The sequence below is a fragment of the Halichoerus grypus genome, chromosome 14, assembly GCF_964656455.1.
Source record: "Halichoerus grypus chromosome 14, mHalGry1.hap1.1, whole genome shotgun sequence".
NCBI classification, from domain to species: domain Eukaryota; kingdom Metazoa; phylum Chordata; class Mammalia; order Carnivora; family Phocidae; genus Halichoerus; species Halichoerus grypus.
In genome coordinates this window covers 64,904,189-64,922,942 of record NC_135725.1, presented here as the reverse complement: position 1 = coordinate 64,922,942, position 18,754 = coordinate 64,904,189, and the positions used below count along the sequence as shown (strand labels likewise).

General features: G+C 38.6%; 1 protein-coding gene and 1 pseudogene across 4 annotated transcripts in view; one reads left to right on the top strand and one right to left on the bottom strand.

The window, feature by feature from the left end:
• The window catches only part of GRIN3A (glutamate ionotropic receptor NMDA type subunit 3A), a 148,687-nt gene that overhangs the window by 20,271 nt on the left and 109,662 nt on the right, over window positions 1-18,754 (top strand). The gene's annotated exons all lie outside the window — the stretch shown is intronic.
• On the bottom strand, window positions 8,895-8,956 carry LOC144380177 (U4 spliceosomal RNA; annotated as a pseudogene).

Below are 18,754 nucleotides of genomic sequence, written 5' to 3'. Positions count from 1 at the left end.
CTACTTTATAGATTATTTCCTTAGCATCGATTCCTGGAAGAGGAAAATAAATGCTGTGTAGTTGGGGCATATGGATGGCATATTTTCTACACCATTATATTTCGGCATGTCTTTCTCATTTTTCTTACAAATAAAAGACAGATTAACAAGGCATAAAATTCCCAAATAAATTCACTTCATTGTCTTTGCGCATTTAATGTAGCAGAAATGAGAAACCCACGATATTTATAATTATCCTTTGGAAGGTTACTTTTTTCCTTTTTTTTCCTCCTAAGCGCTTGACGGTTTTTTTTAATTAAAACACTTTGCCAGATAAGTCTAAGTACAATTCATCCCTATTGATTATGCCAAGGATGAGCTAAATCCATCAAATTGAGGTTTTTGTTTGTTTTAAGAGAAAATTTTTCTTCAGAGATGTCTTCAATTAGTCCTTCTGGTCCTATGGTTATGGTTTCTTTCTTAGAAAAACCATAATTCTTAGGTTTGTCCCCCATATTTCGGTGACCAAATAGTTTATATCCAAACCAGGGCAATTTTGAAAGTGAAAGGGGTTAATAATTACACAGGACAATACACATGAAATAGGAACTGTGTGAGCACAAACTAAGACACATAACTTCCTGCCATTGTTTTTCATTATTTACAGTTCTTGATCCTTTTGTTATGTATCCTGAAAGATTTTCTGTATTGTGTCTTCCATATCACTAATTCAATCCTTTGCAATATCTATTATACCTTTTATGCTTCCAGAGCATATTTGAAATCTATTATTGAATTTTTAGTTTCCCTGTTTCTTTCCATATAACACTGTTCTTTTCATTCCATCCTATTATTCATCTCAACATGTTCTCTTGTGAATTACTTACATTTCATAAAAGTCATGTTACCCTGCTATTGATTAAATATCAGGGGTTTTGTGGGTTTTGTTTTTCTATTTTTTCTTTGGCTTCTAAAATAAATCATTTTCCTTTTCTTTGCCTGTTCTTCAGCATTTGCATAGGGCCCATGTTGTTTTGTCTTTTTCTTGGGTGAGGGAAGTTCTTATTATGGAACAATGAGAAATCTATACCTTGTTTGCCAACAGACTAGCTGCTTAGATTGCTAATTGCCTTACTTTGAATTCACTTATGTTCTGGCTAAATCTCCATCTAATAAAAACAGGTGGACACAAAGTTGCTGTGTATATCACCTAAGCCAAATTTCAGTCTTAGCAGCCATCAAGCATGTGATGTGACTGCTGAACCAAGCTGGAATCTACTTCTCCCCTGCTGAGTTGCTTTTTGATGATATGAACCAGTGGCTCTCAATCAATTCCTCAACCTAGGGAGCCTTTTCAAAATTCACACTTAGGCTCCATCCTAGATCTCCTGGCTCAAAACCTTAAGAAACATAGGCTTGTGAATGTAAAAAAAATTCCCAGTTGTTTCCAGGTGCCACTTGGTTGAGAATCACTTATCTGAACCAATGAAATACATGAAAAGAACACCACCACCGCCACACACACAAACACACACACACACACACACACACACACACACACACACCTCTTGGTTTGCATGTCTATTAGGGTGATTTCTGATTCTGCTACCTTCTATGGTGCTTTTCTTATGGGAATTAAACCTCTCCCATACACACTTCCCTTGGAGATGCATTCTATCTAGATTCAGGAATAAAAAATACTAAGCAGAGGAAGAAAATGATTGAATGTCATTCTGACTAACTCAAAAAGCAGGACCCATACAGTAGAGGGGCCATGGTGACTCTTTAATTGAACTAAGTGGCAGAAGGAAAGATATTGTAGTCAGTATAGGAATTAAGAGCTAGAGGACCCAGATTACCTGCTTGAATCCCATCCTACTACTTACAGTAGCTAAATGCAACTAGACAAGCCACTTACCCTCTCTAAGTTTTAGTTTCCTCATCTATGAGACAGGGATAATAGAATCTATTCCACTGGATTTTAAAAAGATTAAATGAAGTAACCTATAGAAAGTGTTATGAAAGGCCTGGTACATATGAAATATTCAAGAAATATTAGTTACTATTCTTTTCAGATACAATATTAATTTCATATTTTTTCTCGTTCTGCCAGCTTGCAGTTTGTGCAACATCCTTGATTGTTAATAGAAGTTTCTAGAGTTGTGAGTTTCTGTATTTTTACGTCTCATTTGATATTTTAGTGGAAAGTTGAGGAATGCTGCATCAGATCAGTTTGTGCATTTTATTGGAATTTTATGAATAAGTTCTAGAATGGTTACCCATCACTGTGGTTTTAGCTTGAATAGAGAATCAATCATTTCATTTCTGTCCATGCCTTCATGCCATTTCCTGCTGGCTGCCTTGTCTACCTCATTTCTTCCTCCACCTAGTTCTGTGACTTTAGAGCAGTAACCTGGTCTGAAACATGCCAATACTGGATAAGCTAGTGACATTCGGGACGAACGTTGTTCTGTGTGGTTCAAAAGGACCCCATGGGTGCTAGTCACTAGGAGGAAGTTTAGCTCAAAACCAAGATCTTTCAAAGCTGTCCAAGTGATTAAATAAACTGTCATAGATATTGAGTGTATCAGTGAGGGCCACTCAGGACATAGAAGCCACACCAATTATTTAAAGAGTAAAATCTTAATATAATGGTACAAAGTTGTTAGTCAGGTAGCTGGAAGGATAAGAAGAAAACTCCCTGGTATGAAGACAGCAAATCCTGGAAGCAGTTACCTTCCCCAAGCTGAGGAAACAATAGGAAGAGGCTGCAAATTTTAACACTTAGAAGCTTAGAGGAAGAGCTTGTGAAGCTGAATCTCGGGTATTTGAGAAAAGTAGTGCTGTTCAGCTGCTGATGGTGGCTTTGAGCGCTGAGGAGGGATCCTAAGGGGCTCAGATCCAGACCCTAAACGGGCTCCTTGGTGTTGGTATCTTTGAGGTGTAAGATAAAGTGGTTCTGCAAGTGTTACAAAGGCTGCCTTAGATTTAATGCTGCCCTGGGAAGGAACCGCTGAAGGGATGCAAATGCATTGCTGGGGTGATGCTTAAAGGAACCAGAAGCAGACATAAAACCCACTGGAAGTGAAGAGAGGACAGGAAGAAGCAAGTCCCTGCTCTTCCTCCAGCCTTGCAGTCTCCATCTAGTTGCCTTTATTGGCAGAGCTTACCAGGATCCTCCTGGCAAAGCAGAAATGTGATGTGTCCTAGAGTACTAGCTGGCACTAGAGTACTAGCTCTTGCATCCCAAAGCAGAGAAGGGAAAAGTGGGTTTAGAGCCAAGAGACAATAGCCACATCCACACAGTGAGTCACTTAAAGTATCAAAGAAATGGTAGTGTTGATTGCTAGCATTCATTGCACCATTACCATGTGCTAGGCATCATGCATTTTCATATTTCTTACTAAATCTTCTCAGGTTAATATTTTTTACCCACATATTATTGGTGAAGAGATTAGGAATTACTTGGCTAAGGGCACTTATTTAAGGGCCTCACTTGCTCAAGGTCACTCAACTACAAAAAGGTGTAGCTAGGAGTCAGGTTCACTCTTTGTAGCTCCAAAGTCTCTACGCAGCTCTGCCTTCTATCGTGTACGGCATTGACGCTATGATTTCTTCTAACTCTGAGATGTGTTTGTGAGTAATTAATGTCTCTTTGCTCAACATTGTTGATTTTGTTTTATTCTCAATAAAATTATTATTTCACAACATTTAACTTATTATGTTAGGCATGTGTGCCTAACTGCTGAGAGCTGTGGAGACTGGGCAATTTTCCAATTCATCTGAACTAAACAGATAGTTGAATCAGACAATACGAAGTTTAGGAAAATATATTGATGTGAATTATTTGCTTTGGCCATGTACTTTGTCTTTCAGATTGCCTGGAACAATGCCTGGTTGCCAGTTGACTTTATGCCTTGTAATGTCACTGTAATTGTTTGGCAAAATTCCCCCCTTGGGTACCTCATCATCAGAGGTTGACTGTCCTCAGTAGCGTCTCTATTAGAAAAGCATCTTGGATAAACTGATTATACATTTTTGCCATAAATAGAAATCTCTAGGTTATAACATGGATCTATGGAACAGGGTAGAAATCGGAAAGAATTAACCTATTATAGATCTCTAACTAGTAGAGATCCCTCTTTAGATAATAAATTACTGCTCTTGAGAATAGACATAGGACATCAGTCACCTTCAAACATTAATATAGCCACTAATGTCTGCAAAAGATTACTAATATCTGCACACACTTTGGCATTCTCCATGTAACAATAAGTGAATGTTTATCTTAATTTGTATTTCTGTTTGAGACTCAGAGAAATAAGAATTCTCTGATAGAGAATTTGGTTGGAATACAAAACTACTATTATCTGTTATTCAAGATTTTTTGATAGTTGAGGTTTAGATCCTTAAATATGTTAGCTCCCTAGTTTCTACTCACCCACCCCTACTCTGCCCAGACTCCCAGTTATCATTTACCTATAAATACTTCTCCAGTTTTTAAAGACTGGATGATACTGCCAATACTTCAAATCTCTTGATAGCTCTTCGTCTGGCCTCCCAAATTACTGGGATTCACTCAGAATTCTTAAAACAAAGGATTTCCATGAAAAACAATTCAGAGGAATAAGAGTAAAAAAGATTGTATATAGAATAAGTTTAAGTTGGGGATATCCAAATAACACTTTTTGAAAGGCCCTTTCTTTACACCATCATATTGATAGAGTATGGAAATACCATTCCTTTATTTTCTAACAGACTCTATCATAACTGAAAGAGGAGTAAGTCCAGTGTGAATTTAGGGTAGAGTGTCTCATTCCCTTTAGGTCTTGGGTACAGGGCATGGGACTTTTTTGGTATGTGTATAATAAAGCAATCACTCTCATTTGATGAGGATTTTACAATTTACAAAGTAATTTCCATTCACATAAGCTACGTACACACAACAACCTCCAACACTCTAGGAGGAAGGTGTTACTTCCCTAAAATACAAATGAAGTTATAAACTGAGCCTCATGTAGACTGTTTTACCAAGCAAGTATTAAAATGAAATTTGTTGATTTTAAGTCCAGTGCTCTGTCCTCTAAATCACTGTGGATTCAGAGATTCTGCTTCTGAGAGCTTAGTAGCGAATGTATGAGCTGTTGAGGCACCAACTTCAAAATCCAAAGGTCCTGACTCCTCTCTTGAGACTTTAATCACCGGGCTCTGCTGCCTCAACAAAAACAGGAATATTCCACCAAAGGTCCCATAAGCAGAAAGTTGTACTCTATTTCAATAAATGATATATTCTTCAAAACTGCCTGTAGATTACCCCTTTGGCATCTTAAAACATTATTTATTATCATCTGAAGCTGCTGAGATGGATAAATAATCTTATTTCTTTCTGGAAAAGATTGTTTGAATTTTCTGAGACCTATTTGACCTTGAGTACATATGAACATTGTTATCATTAGCTTCCCTTATTCATGTCCAACTTCTAGAAATTTTAAACAACCCATCATCTCAGGAAAAGTTAGCTTCAAAAGAGAAAAAAAAACTACTTAAAGAATTGCAATACAGGTTATGGCTGGGAGAATCGGAACATGCAGTTAAAAGAGAAGGTCCATTGCCAAGGGTCACTGGAGCATTTTGGAATTGCCTGTGTGTTATGGTCATTTTGAATCTTTTTCAAAGGTTTATGAAAACATTTATAACAGTTACAGTTTTAATCTTGAGCTTTCTACTATTATATGGGATTCATAAAATATGTCCTATGACATATTCATATGTTGGGGATTTACTGCAAAATTTTATGTGAGAGTCTGCAAAGTTACTTTGAGGACTTTTAATAAACATCTGGGAGACATTAGTGTAGACCTTATAATTTTGGACCTGGATGCTCAGTCATCTGGTATAAAAATGTCAGGCTAGCCATAGAAATGCATAAGACAAATCATTATCCCATTATTTCTGAAGATTTATGCCTTAAGCAGATGCTAAATTTAATTCTGGATCTCTAAATCAAAATGACTCATTCATTATTAAGTATAATTATATAAATGGCACCCTATCATGGTAGGTGTCATATAGGTAATTCCTAGGCCATATTAATATCCATGACCTTGAGCTCACTGGGGGGGGCTAACCCACAGTACCTCATCTCTTCTTCCATGCAGAGCATTCTATTCCCACCCTGTGGCTTAGCAATACTAGCACATAGTTCCCCAGTGTGAGTGGAGCAAAATATGCTTTAATTGGTTCTATCTGTAAAGCCATCACAAAACCCACATTGTCTTTTTTTTATTATTATGTTATGTTAATCACCATACATCACATCATTAGTTTTTGATGTAGTGTTCCATGATTCATTGTTTGTGCATAACACCCAGTGCTCCATGCAGAACGTGCCCTCCTCAATACCCATCACCAGGCTAACCCATCCTCCCACCCCCTCCCCTCTAGAGCCCTCAGTTTGTTTTTCAGAGTCCATCGTCTCTCATGGTTCGTCTCCCCATCCAATTTCCCCCCCTTCATTCTTCCCCTCCTGCTATCTTCTTCTTTTTTTTTTTTTTAACACATAATGTATTATTTGTTTCAGAGGTACAAGTCTGTGATTCAACAGTCTTGCACAATTCACAGCAGTCACCATAGCACATACCCTCCCCAATGTCTATCACCCAGCCGCCCCATCCCTCCCACCCCCCACCACTCCAGCAACCCTCAGTTTGTTTCCTGAGATTAAGAATTCCTCATATCAGTGAGGTCATATGATACATGTCTTTCTCTGATTGACTTACTTCGCTCAGCATAACACTCTCCAGTTCCATCCACGTAGTTGCAAATGGCAAGATTTCATTCCTTTTGATGGCTGCATAATATTCCATTGTATATATATGCCACATTGTCTTGTTTAAAAAGATATTTAAAAGACACGTGATGCCAGTCTCCCCCACCATTGGACAACCCATTGCCCATAATAAATAATGTTAAATCTCTGAAAATCATAAAATTAGCAATTCAAGTCCTCAAATGTGAGTGCATTAGTCACTTAGTGATCTATTGACTACTCTTAGCACTTAATCACTGACATGGCCTCAGGGCCCTTTAGAATGTAAAATATTTTTACCCTCCTCAGCTAACTCATTTTACACTTTTCATCCAAATAGTAGATTTGTTCTCATTCCCTTTTTATCTAAATCTATTACATATTCAGTACCTCTAAGCACCACTGCCACCCCAGCATTTTCATTGATGAACTCCCTCTTTTCTTCACCTGATGTTCAGCAAGATACAACTGGTTAACATTAAGGGGAAAGTCTTGCCAAAGAACTATCAAAAGAGAAGTGAGCCACTTCTGACTTCATGCTCCCTTCCACTCTCCTTCTGTGCAGAAACATTAAATGTGGGGGATAGCAGAACATTACCCTTGCCTGGAGGTACCTAGCATTCCAAGAGGGGAGTAAAAGTTCACTAGCTACTAATCCCCAATCCTTAGGATAGATTGTCTGCCAGAGTTAAGAATGAAAACAATTGCACTGATACTATCTTAAAACTGTAGGCATATTATGCAGTGTTCAAAATGTTTCTGTTAGTACAGGGAGCAATTGTAAAAATCTAAAACAAAACAAAACAAAAAAAAGTGCTTACTTAAACTAGAGAGAAAAGTGTGTTAATAATGAGTCTGTGTTTAAAATAATATGAGCCCCATCTATATCCATATCTTATATCTGAGGAGCTGCCAATCTGGAATATTTTAAAACACATATGAAGAAGGCATCACAAGGGCAACCAAAAGGGAGGCCTCTCTGCTGTGCCAAAGATATGCAGGATTGAACAATAAACTAGCCATAAATAAGAGCAGTCAAGTGGGTGTATATGGGATTTGCATTGAATGCTATAGTTTTACCTTATTAGATATAAATAATTATTGGTGATAATAAATTAAGCTAGCCAGTGTGTCCCCAGTTCAGTTCATTAACTATTACCATGGACAGAGAAGTAGAGATTTCTGCTGATGTAGCTACAACCCTGGGGCTACTGATGGACTATTGTGCATGATGCTACACTCCGTAAGACAAAATATACTGTTGGGAAATTTTGCTCTGCATTTTTAACATACTATTTCCACAGTTGACATTTCAACATCATGATTGTTTGCTCTCGTGGGAGATACTGGCATCTTTTGCAAATTTCAGTGGTTGTTGAATAATTGCTGTTGGGATGTTTCTTGCTTCTCATTTGCTGATTTAGTCTCACCACCTCATTACAAGTCTGTGATTTCTTTCCTGAAATCTGTAAGTTTCATCTGCAAGTGAAAAAAAAAAAAAAGGCGATCAATCCTCTTGGACTTGAGAGAATTTGGTCATTTGGCAACACATTCCTTCTTGTTCTTTCTCTTGGTCTCCCTTGTGTGCAACGTTCTACATTTTTAGATAAGTGCTGGGGTGAAGAATGAAATCTGTGTCCAAAGAACAAATTGAAGCTTCCTGGCCTATCTGGGAATTAAATGAGCTGTTGCTTAAAAAAGAACCTATGATGACCTCCTCTGGCAGCACATTCTAGTGTTCTGCCACATGGACAGTGAGGAGTGTTTTCCTAATGACCTGCATTAAAAGGAGAGGCTCCATTTCCCTGAAATGGTTTACTGTATAATGTGTCATGAATTAAATGCAACAATGTCAGTCCTTCCAGCTCCCTGATTGCATAATCCGATTATATTGTTCTTAAATAATTCCTCTCCAAACTATAGCTTTATCTACAAGTGGCGAGAATGGGTCAGGAAAGAATCATAGTTAATATTGTTTACTTCTTAGGGTTATTACTGAAGGCATCACATTCATCCTGAATTCACCTTCATCTTGAGACAGACCATGGCCACCCAGGGAGTTTTTAGTGCATCTGACCCATTTTCATTTGTTCTGACTTTGCATTATGTTAGCAATAATCGCGCCTTGGATAAACCTCATTGGCTACGATACTGCCACTGTGCAAAGCTTGACTTTGCATTATGTTAATCAACAGCAGAGATTGATTATTTTGCAGTAAGTGGAAAGGTCAGAAGGATGAATTAACTACCAAATTGTTGATGAGGAGCCTCTGTATTCCTTTGAAAAGAAGGTTCTAGTAGTAGTAGGTAGGGCAGAACTAAGTTGGAGGGAATGAAATATAAATTAATTAAATCCTTCCCATCTGAATTTTAACACCATTTCTGTAAGAAAATCTTGCCTGATTCCCCAGACTAGGTCACTCTGGAATATACTCTCTATACCCTTTACTTCAGGTTCTTGGAACTTACTGTTATAATTACAAATTTGCTTGGAATGAATTTCGCCTCTCATTTTTTTTTAACAAGTCTCACCAGGCAGTGAAATGTAGTGTTTAAAAAGATGGCTTCTAGAGACTCATTTTGAATCCTATCTTGGCTTCTTACTAGTTTTGTGACCTCAGTTTTATCCTCTGTAAAATGGGCACATTAGTAGTTCCTATATCATAGAGTTATTGTAAGGATTGAATGAATTAATAGTTGTAAAACACTTAGAATACCACCTGGCACACAGTGAACATTCATCCATTAAGTGTTACCTGTTATTATTCTATATTAATGTTCTATTTTATTAATGTCTGCCTCCCCCCTCGAACTCTAAGCTACGTGAAGAGAGAGGGCACGTCTGTTTTGTTCATTCCCATTACATTCCCAATATATGTTACAGTGCCTGACATATACTAGCAATTCAACAAATGTTTTCTGTATAAAAAAATAGCTAAAATATATTGCCTAGAAACCTGAGATACTCTGGAAGTGAATATGACCTCAAACACCAAAGGATTAAATTTTGTTTCTCTAAGCATTACATTAAGGTATCAAATGAATGAGCCCTATTCTATCAGAAAATACTTTATGAGAATATTTTAGGAAACATGATTTGATCCACAGTTATCCAATTTTGCAGTAAAGAGCCATGCCATAATGACTTTTTTCAAATACTATCTAAAATGTATCATCTTTTGGGGCACCTGGGTGGCTCAGTCAGTTAAGCATCTGCCTTCGGCTCAGGTCATGATCCCAGGGTCCTGGGGTCCCCTGCTCAGCGGGGAGCCTGCTTCTCCCTCTCTCTCTGCCTGCCACTCTGCCTACTTGTGTTCTCTCGCTCTGTCAAATAAATAAAATCTTTAAAAAAAAAAAGTATCATCTTTTAGGACAATAGCAAAGCAGCAAGCTGTTTAGATACAATGATAATTGTTTCTAATGCTTAGTAAATACAGTCACTTAGCATTAGTATGCTTCTTTTAAAGAAAGCCCTTTGTCTTGTGTTTTTACACAGGAGAGAAAACTAGAGAAACGGCCACAAAGGAGGTAAATGTTGAGATAAAGAAATTTAGAGACTAAGATAGAGATCAAGAAGAGACAGGGATGGAGGTGGAAGTGGGGGCAAAGGGAGCACCAGACAGGCTTGGATGGAGACAGAGGTAGCAAAGAAAGACAGGTTTCTGTAGGTCAAGCATCCCAAACTAATTCCACGGGGACAATTTCTGGGATATGTCTTATCAGTCAAAAAATGAGCTTTTGGAAATTTTTAGAGGAAAGGTAAGTTTTAATATGTAATAGAGAGATATCGAGTCAGTGTCAGTCAACGAACAAATGCCATTAAACAGTATTCTAGGCCCGGAGGATGTAGTGTCTGGGCGCTCCAAAAACTTTCAGCTTCATAGTGAGAGGGTGTTGAACAGATCCATCAACAAATAAGTAAGTTCATTTCCATCACGAACCAGTGCCCAAGAACATGAAGTTGTGTTCCATGAAGGTGATGGATTTGATGGTGGGTGGTTCATGGGGAGGCTGCTAATGTTAAATAGAAAGCCCAGAAATAAACTGAATAGGAAGAAATCAGAGAGGGAGACAAACCATGAGAGACTCTAGACTCTGGGGAAACAAACTGAGGATTACAGAACGGAGCGGGGTGAGAGGATGGGGTAACCGGCTGATGGGCATTAAGGAGGGCACGTGTTGTGATGAGCACTGGGTGTTATACACAACTAATGAATCATTGAACACTACATCAAAAACTAATGATGTACTATATGTTGGCTAACTGAACATTAAAAAAAAAAAAAAAAGCCCAGAAATTTGAGCTGAGACCTGAATGTTGAGAAGGAATCAGCCATCTGGGGGAAGTGTTCTCACTTTGCATAAAAAAGGAACAGCAAGAATTGTGCTGAAATTTGGTTGTCAAGTTCCCCCCCCTCCACACCATGTATCCTGTGTCTCTGAATTCAAGTAAATAGAAGCCTGATTACTTGCTTTTTTATGCTAAATACTAAGATATTTCCAGTTGTGCATAGTAATAATAGGTTATTTTTAAGTTTCAAAATCCTAATAAAACTTCTGTCATCTTCCTTTATCTGTCCTCTTTCTCTTAACATATTCTTCTTTATTTACTGTCATTTCCATGTACTTTGTTAGAATACCTTTCTCAGTTGGTCACTGGGATTCCAAAGTCATTTCTCTAGGGCTGTTATGGTACTTCACTTGAAATAACAGATGAGCAACTGAACGGTTGCCTCAACATTGATACCTCCGTATATTCAGTTATGTTTTAGATGCATCAGTGTTGAACATTTAAACAAAGTCGACTATGAATAATTTATAAAGCACAATAAATATTTCCCCGCAACCGTCTTTAGTGTAAAGAAAATGAGTGACACACACTGAGTTTGCACATGTCATGATTCACTTGTATTTCTAAACAGTGCCTTGGGCACCTATGCAGTTGAGCAATTCTGTCAATCTTCTCAGCATTCAGGTGCTACTTTCCTGATTGACATCAGAGAATTTTTGTGTCATCTGGAAGGAGAAGATTTTATGGGAAAGCAGATAATAATTACTCTTGCCTCTAGAGAGAAACCCTATTAGTCAAATAGGAAGGAAAATGACTCATCAAAAATAGGCCCACATCTCAGCTAAAGGTCAGGCTTCTCTGTCTAAATCTAAACTACACATCACCATTTGTTCATTCAGGCAACGAATCTTCGCCGTGAGTCTCTTCTTTTCTGGGCACTGTTACTCAGGATTTTACTATAAAAGACAATATATCTAGCCCCCAAATGGTCAGGGAAGGAGAGAGATGAGAAAAGGAGTAATGCCTGTGTCATGTTGTAAGCGGTTGGGGGATGTGCAGAGCGCGGAAGGGCAGCAGATAAAAGGGAGGAAGTAACACAGCTCAAGGGTGAGGCAAGTCGGCCATGTTTAACTGAAGGAAAGCTGTCTGGAAGTTTGTGAGGCCAAAAGAGAGGTGAAGAGAGTTCCTGGCGGAGAAAGTGAACTCCCCACGAATGTGGAGGCGACACAGCCGGGGCACTTGGGAGGTCCAAGTTTGGGGGGATGGCTTCCAAGATAAAAGGAAACTGATATATTTAGGCAATTGGATAAACAGGACAAGATGACACCACTGTTGTGCTTCCGAGGAGGTAAGCGTGAGGGCGAGAATACATAGAATGTCACTGACTGCTCTGATGGATCCTGTGTAATCTGGAAAGGGAGGCAGGAGATAGGACACCAGGGTTCTCCAGGACCAGCCAGGACACAGAAAGGGGAGAGAATCATCAACATTGTGAATTTAGCATTTTGAGTGCTGGTCTATATTATAAAGACAGAGTTATCAATTCCCTTTTTTTTTTTTTTTCTGGAAATAGTAAAGACCTCTCAGGGTCCCTGTTCTCTTTTTGGGTCTGTGCTCCATGACTGACTTAGAAAACTTAGTGATGGTCTTTGGAGGTTCTTCCCATTTGAAAGCCTAAAAGCTTTTGGCAGGAGTTTCGAAGAAAATAATGCCAACAGAGGCTAAAAAATGTTAACAGAATGACTGTATAAGGACAGTAAATAATTCCAGAAAGACATAATTCCAAGGCTTATACAGTAAATCAGATGGAAACCCAGAAAACTCATTGTATTTGATTTGATTCTTTTTAACACTAAATATATTAGTAATTAATTGTTCTGTGCTCTCAGAATATGATGTGATTATATATGTTTGTCACAGTGGGGAAGAAAAATTATTGAATTCATAAATCAATGCACTCTTTCTACCTCTTTTATAAAGGGCAGTTATTTGTGGCTTAAGGACTACAGAGAGATTAGAGTGTGCAAATTTGGGCTGAGCCCGAATCTTTCCTTTAAAATTCAGGAGATAAAATTCAACACAAGCAGATATTCATAAATATTAAAATGCAGTCATATTCATTAAAGATCATAAGGAAGACAGACCACCTCAAAAAAATTAGTAACCTTCCTCATTTGAGAAATGCCTTTAAATCATTCTTACCCTTTAATTCATGGCATTCCTTAAACAGTACAGGAGTTTGTGTTAGGTGAACCTTAAGGTGAACTTCCAAACCAAACCAAATGATAAAATCATAAGTACACTAATTGGCTTTTGGTAGATCATTTAAACTTAATCGTTCTGCCCTATCTGATTATTACTGGGCTTGAATGGATACAGGCAATGATTTGACAAGTGAGTTCACAACAGGGCCAGTTGCAATACAAATCTTAATTTTGATAACTAGCCAAGTAGGTCTTTTTTCATTTCATAATCAGTGACAATGCTCATACAGACCCTCCTGGAAGAACATAGACCCGTTCGTTCAGGATTCATTGTCCTAGACCTGAGGTCGCCACAACTGCTTAAAAAGCCTCTGAGTTTGATCACTAATTCATGAGAAAGTATTGCCTTCTGACTAGAGACTTTAAGAACTAAATCAACATTTCCAGTGCCATCTTACTCTGAAACAGGACTTGAAAGGTACAAAGAATTAATTATGCTAATGTGTGCCTGGTAATGCAAGTAAAATAAAATGTCATTGCAGCAAAGCTTAATCATAATTAGTGGATCACAAGTTTTGAAATAAGGTGCTAAAATGGAAATTTACTGAGATACTGTTTAATGGCATGCTAATACTCTTTATGGTGTTAAACTGGTCAATGTCAGGTAGCAGGCAAGGAATGTGAGTATATACAAATTTTTTTAATTTCCAAATGAAATAAGAAGCTGTTATGCAATTAAACTGATTTAGTGTTAATCTAGGGCACTAAACCAGTATATATGAAAGCCATATTACATCACAATTAGTTGAACCATGGTTTAAATGTACAAAACCTGTACTTGTATCAGTAAAAAAAAATGGCTTAAGGAATTGAGAAAAAAAGCTTATGTCAACTGTGGTGTCAGTCCTAGAGGGTATTTAAAAATAGAAATAATCAGCATTTAGCTGAGTTTTCATTCTCACTGTAATAAAGCAAATTAGCATGTGACATAAGCCATCTCTTAATAATAGTTTCAAGCTGCATTGACCAAAGTAATCAAATTTCCATAGGAAATTTAACTTGCATGCTAGACAGTTTAATTATCTGGTGCACATTTCAATAGTTCCCATTATAAGAAAATATGCCAGAGTTTGTCACCGAGAGTGTCTATAACAATAGTTTGAACACTTCGATAAATTTTAATTATCTTATAAATCATCTGCCTGCTGATACATACAGATGTGTACATTCATTCAAATATTACTTAATTTGACCAAAACCTGGGTGGTGAAATAGTAACTAAAATCACTCTTAAACTAACAACTTTATTCCAAAAGTTCTTAAAATATAAAAATAATCTTGTCTTTTTGTAATATGAACATTAAAAAGTTGGCATAGAATTTGACGATTAAATCTAGCTTTAATATCCAACTCCAGAAATGCCTCCTTTACCTCTCTGTAGGTTATTGATCCTGCCACCCCCTACTGTCCAGAAAATAGATATGCAAACGGATCGTGTCATCTGTTTTTATAATGCTCTGTAAAGTGTTTGTAAAGTACCTTCACAGGCACCCCCCGCCCTGAAGTAGTTGGTTGACTATTAGTAATTATTCTCTCGTCACGGTTGAAGAAATGGAAACCACAATCCCCAGAACAGTCCTGATCTCAAAACCAGTCCACAGCCTCCTCAGTACTGCTAAAGCTGATCCATTTTGCTTATAGGGTGGTCTTGATGTATGTTATTCTTATTTTAGACAAAATTGTGAAATGAGAGTTAGGCTCTTTTTTTGAGGTCAAAGTATCTTAAAAGGGGCTTCAAGAAGTTGGTGAAGGTGGGCACACTGACACAATGAAAAGGGATGGGAGATAGCCTGACACCATGGCAGGAAAGAGAGAAAATACACTTTCTAAAGAGGCTCAAGAGTTCCAACATCGCCATAGCTCAACTCCCCTTGGTTCAGTCAACGTTGACACCTGCTGGCCCCGTGGCCCTGCAGTCAGGTACAAAGACTACTGCAGACATCAAAATGCTGTGAGTCATCAGGGAAGGATCAACTGTGTCAGCCCAAGGAAGTGTGCTAGTTTTATTCACAACACTAATAATGATAATGATAATAATAATAATAAGGAGGAAGAGGCTGATATTTACCAAATATTCACTACACATTAGGCATGTGACATAGCCTCCCTAATTATCATATTCTCCCTCCATCTAGCCTCCTCTTCTCTTCGCATTCATCCGTGGTCCCTTGACCTCCACCTGTAGATTTGGTCCTGCCCCAGTGTCCAGGGCTTGTCCAAAATGTGAGCAAGAATGCTGTGATGATATTTGCCTCTTAATCTAAAACCGAAAAGCCAAATCAACATTCCTTTTAGTCTGGCTTAGACTTTGGGCCCTGTTTCTTGTCACTGGTCACCTGCTTTATTTCTAAACCATCAATTTGTGTCCTGGTGGTGATGATAGTACCCTATAGAGTTTAACGTCCATGAAAGAAAGGACAGTATCAGTCTTATTCACTACTGTAGTCTCAATAGTCAGCATCCAGTGACTGGCACAAAATAGGTGCTCAAAATACGTATTCAACTGTTCGTTAAATAAAGCAAATGGACCACCAGTCTAGCCCTTATACTTAGATTCTCTTGGTTTTAACGCTCCTAATCTCAGCAGCAACAGCATTGCTATGAACTACCACTTACTATTTACTGTGTGCTGATGCTTTAATGTATTATGTTATTTAATCCTCACAAACCTTGCAAGGTAGGTAGAATCATTTTCATTGCACAGAAAAGGAAAGTGAAGCTCCATGAGGCTAAATGATTTTCACAAAGTCTGTTACACACAACTGGTAAACGAACCACAGTTCAAACAGAGATCTGAGTTACTCCACATAGAGCCACCGTGTTCTCCTCTGGACTCTCCTGGGAATTGCCGTGACCTGAAACCCAGACCAAGGTTTTGGATCTTCTTGCTTGCTGATAGTCTTTCCTGATCTCAAATGCCTCCCTGTCCTTGGTTCACCCTTTCCTGTGTTGGGACATTTTGCCTGAGCTGACTGCTCCCCTAAGCACCATACGACTACATATCTTCGGTAGCCACATCCTTTTGATCGAAGCCCTCCATTCCCCAAGTGACAGTTTTAAGCACCAGAAGTTGCCCCCTGGGTAGGGTATATCTTACCAGGGCTCAGAAAGTGAGTGGCAGCCAGAGACTTTAAAGATTACAAAAGGTCAGGTGAGAGAAACAAAATATAACCACCTAGATACAAAAGGCAGAAATGGGGTGGAATATGGATGAACAAATTGGGTATCAATAATTAAATGGAAATCGAATGAGAAAAAAAAATATGTGATGAAAAGCTGAGTGTGGATAACTTGAGTAATCACCACAAACCAACCTGCTATGCCCCTGACTTCCCTTTTTGGAAATCAGCCTGGAATGAAGAAGGATTAAGTTGGTTCAAAGGGTATAGCACGCATGCTTCCAGTGTTTCTTCTGCCTGGAAACATGCGTTGCTCTATCCATCGCCCGGCATGTCATAGGCTTTCAACACTTTTGGTTGGATGAATAAATCAGCCAGATGTTTTTGAAGACAATGTTATGCATGCCAACATTTCCTCTTAAGACCAGGTCAGTCTAACCAGTTTCCTCTCTATTCCAGGAGGTGAATTCTAGTCTTCCCCATACTGCTGCAGTGAAAGAGACTGCACCCAGCCTGACTGGCAATATTATGCCCACTGCACCAGGCATCCATATTCCTGCCTTCTGAAGCATTCATTGTGTTCTACTACTTTGTTATGTATTGTCTTACATATCACTCAAAAATCCTGAGGGATATGTCCTAAGTAATCTTTGCTGACACCCTCATACGTTATGGTGGAACGCCATTACAGATTATAGTTTCAACCACGAAATTCAGTAGAATCTAAATGAAAAATTTAAGTGAGCCTTTCCAAACTTTCTTCTTCTACCAAACACAAAAACAGATGTCATCAATTATACAACTGACTTTCTTTGTTCAACTGCTGTTAATGAAGAAATACAAGTCTTGTCATTTCACAAGAGTTGCTGCAAATGGAAGGACAAGTGAAGAAAACTGCTGGGAAGCCATGTGCCTGCTGAGTGGCAGGTTCAACCCCTCCCTGGCTCCCACGTGCCAACCACAGGGGGCATGTCATTCTAACCCATGCCGTGACACATTTTTTTTTTTAAGATTTTATTTATTTAATTGACAGAGAGAGAGAGACACAGCGAGAGAGGGAACACAAGCAGGGGGAGTGGGAGAGGGAGAAGCCGGCTTCCCGCTGAGCAGGGAGCCCGACGTGGGGCTCAATCCCAGGACCCTGGGATCATGAGCTGAGCCGAAGGCAGATGCTTAACGACTGAGCCACCCAGGCGCCCCTGCCATGACACATCTTAAAAGTGACTGGATTCCATGAGCCTTTAGGATTACTTGCAAATAATCGGAACTGCAAATATTGTCTATAAATGTCAAGGCTCTACCTCACAAGTGCTTATCAAGGGAAAGGAGTAGTATAGAGTACTAGCCAAAAGCACAGGCTTTCAAGTCCTACAAAGCTGGGTTTTGGATCCAGGCTCTTATTTCTTAGTAGCTGCGCAACCTTGGAAAAATTACTCTTTCTGAGCCTCATTTTTGTCGTTTATTTAAAAAAGCTAATCATTGTCGTCACCTCAGGAGGCCATTGTAAGGATAAAATAAGACAATATGCATAAAGCACCAGGGCTGTTGGTAGATACTAGCTCTTCATTTGTATTATTATTATTAGATTACAATTTCTGGGCATGGACTATGCCTTCTGTTTGCCTGAATCCCTGATGCAATGGTAAAAAAAAAAAAAAAAAAAAAAAACAGTTCATTTATTTAAAAGCCTGGACTTCTAAAGGAATAAGCTTTAATATTCAGAAAAAATAAAAGTCTTGTGTATAATATAGGTCAAATGAGGTGTGAGATAATGAGAAACCACAAACCTCCCACAGCCTCCTTGGCTGAGGAGAAGTGATAGCAGGGAGAACACCAGTTCTGAGCCCCTTGAACACTTCCAATAATCAGCAGACTCATGAAAGGAAGGGAATTTCATCTCTGTTAAAAGTAGTGGAAATATTGTGCTCATTTGAGCTTTCTGAGCTTTGGCCTAGAAGGCAAAACTAAATGGTTTGCTTGCCTGGGAAAGGCTGAGAGAATTCTACTTTTTTCTTCACTCTCAAAGCAAACCTGGCTTCGTTACCTCTTTTCTTCTGTCAGGGAATGTCTCAAAGCATCTCGCAAGCTCTTGACTGCAGCCAATCCTGTTTCTGAAACTTGTACTGATCCAGAAAATAGCTGAATCTCTGCTCTGGGGAAGAACAAAGATTGATGGATTTCCAGCAATTGGTGCCCAAAGTTCCTTAACTTGTAAAGTGACACTAGAATTAGTACCAAAGAAAGAGGGGTTTGGGGTTTTTTTTCTTTTGGGGGGGAAGCAGATACTCTGCAG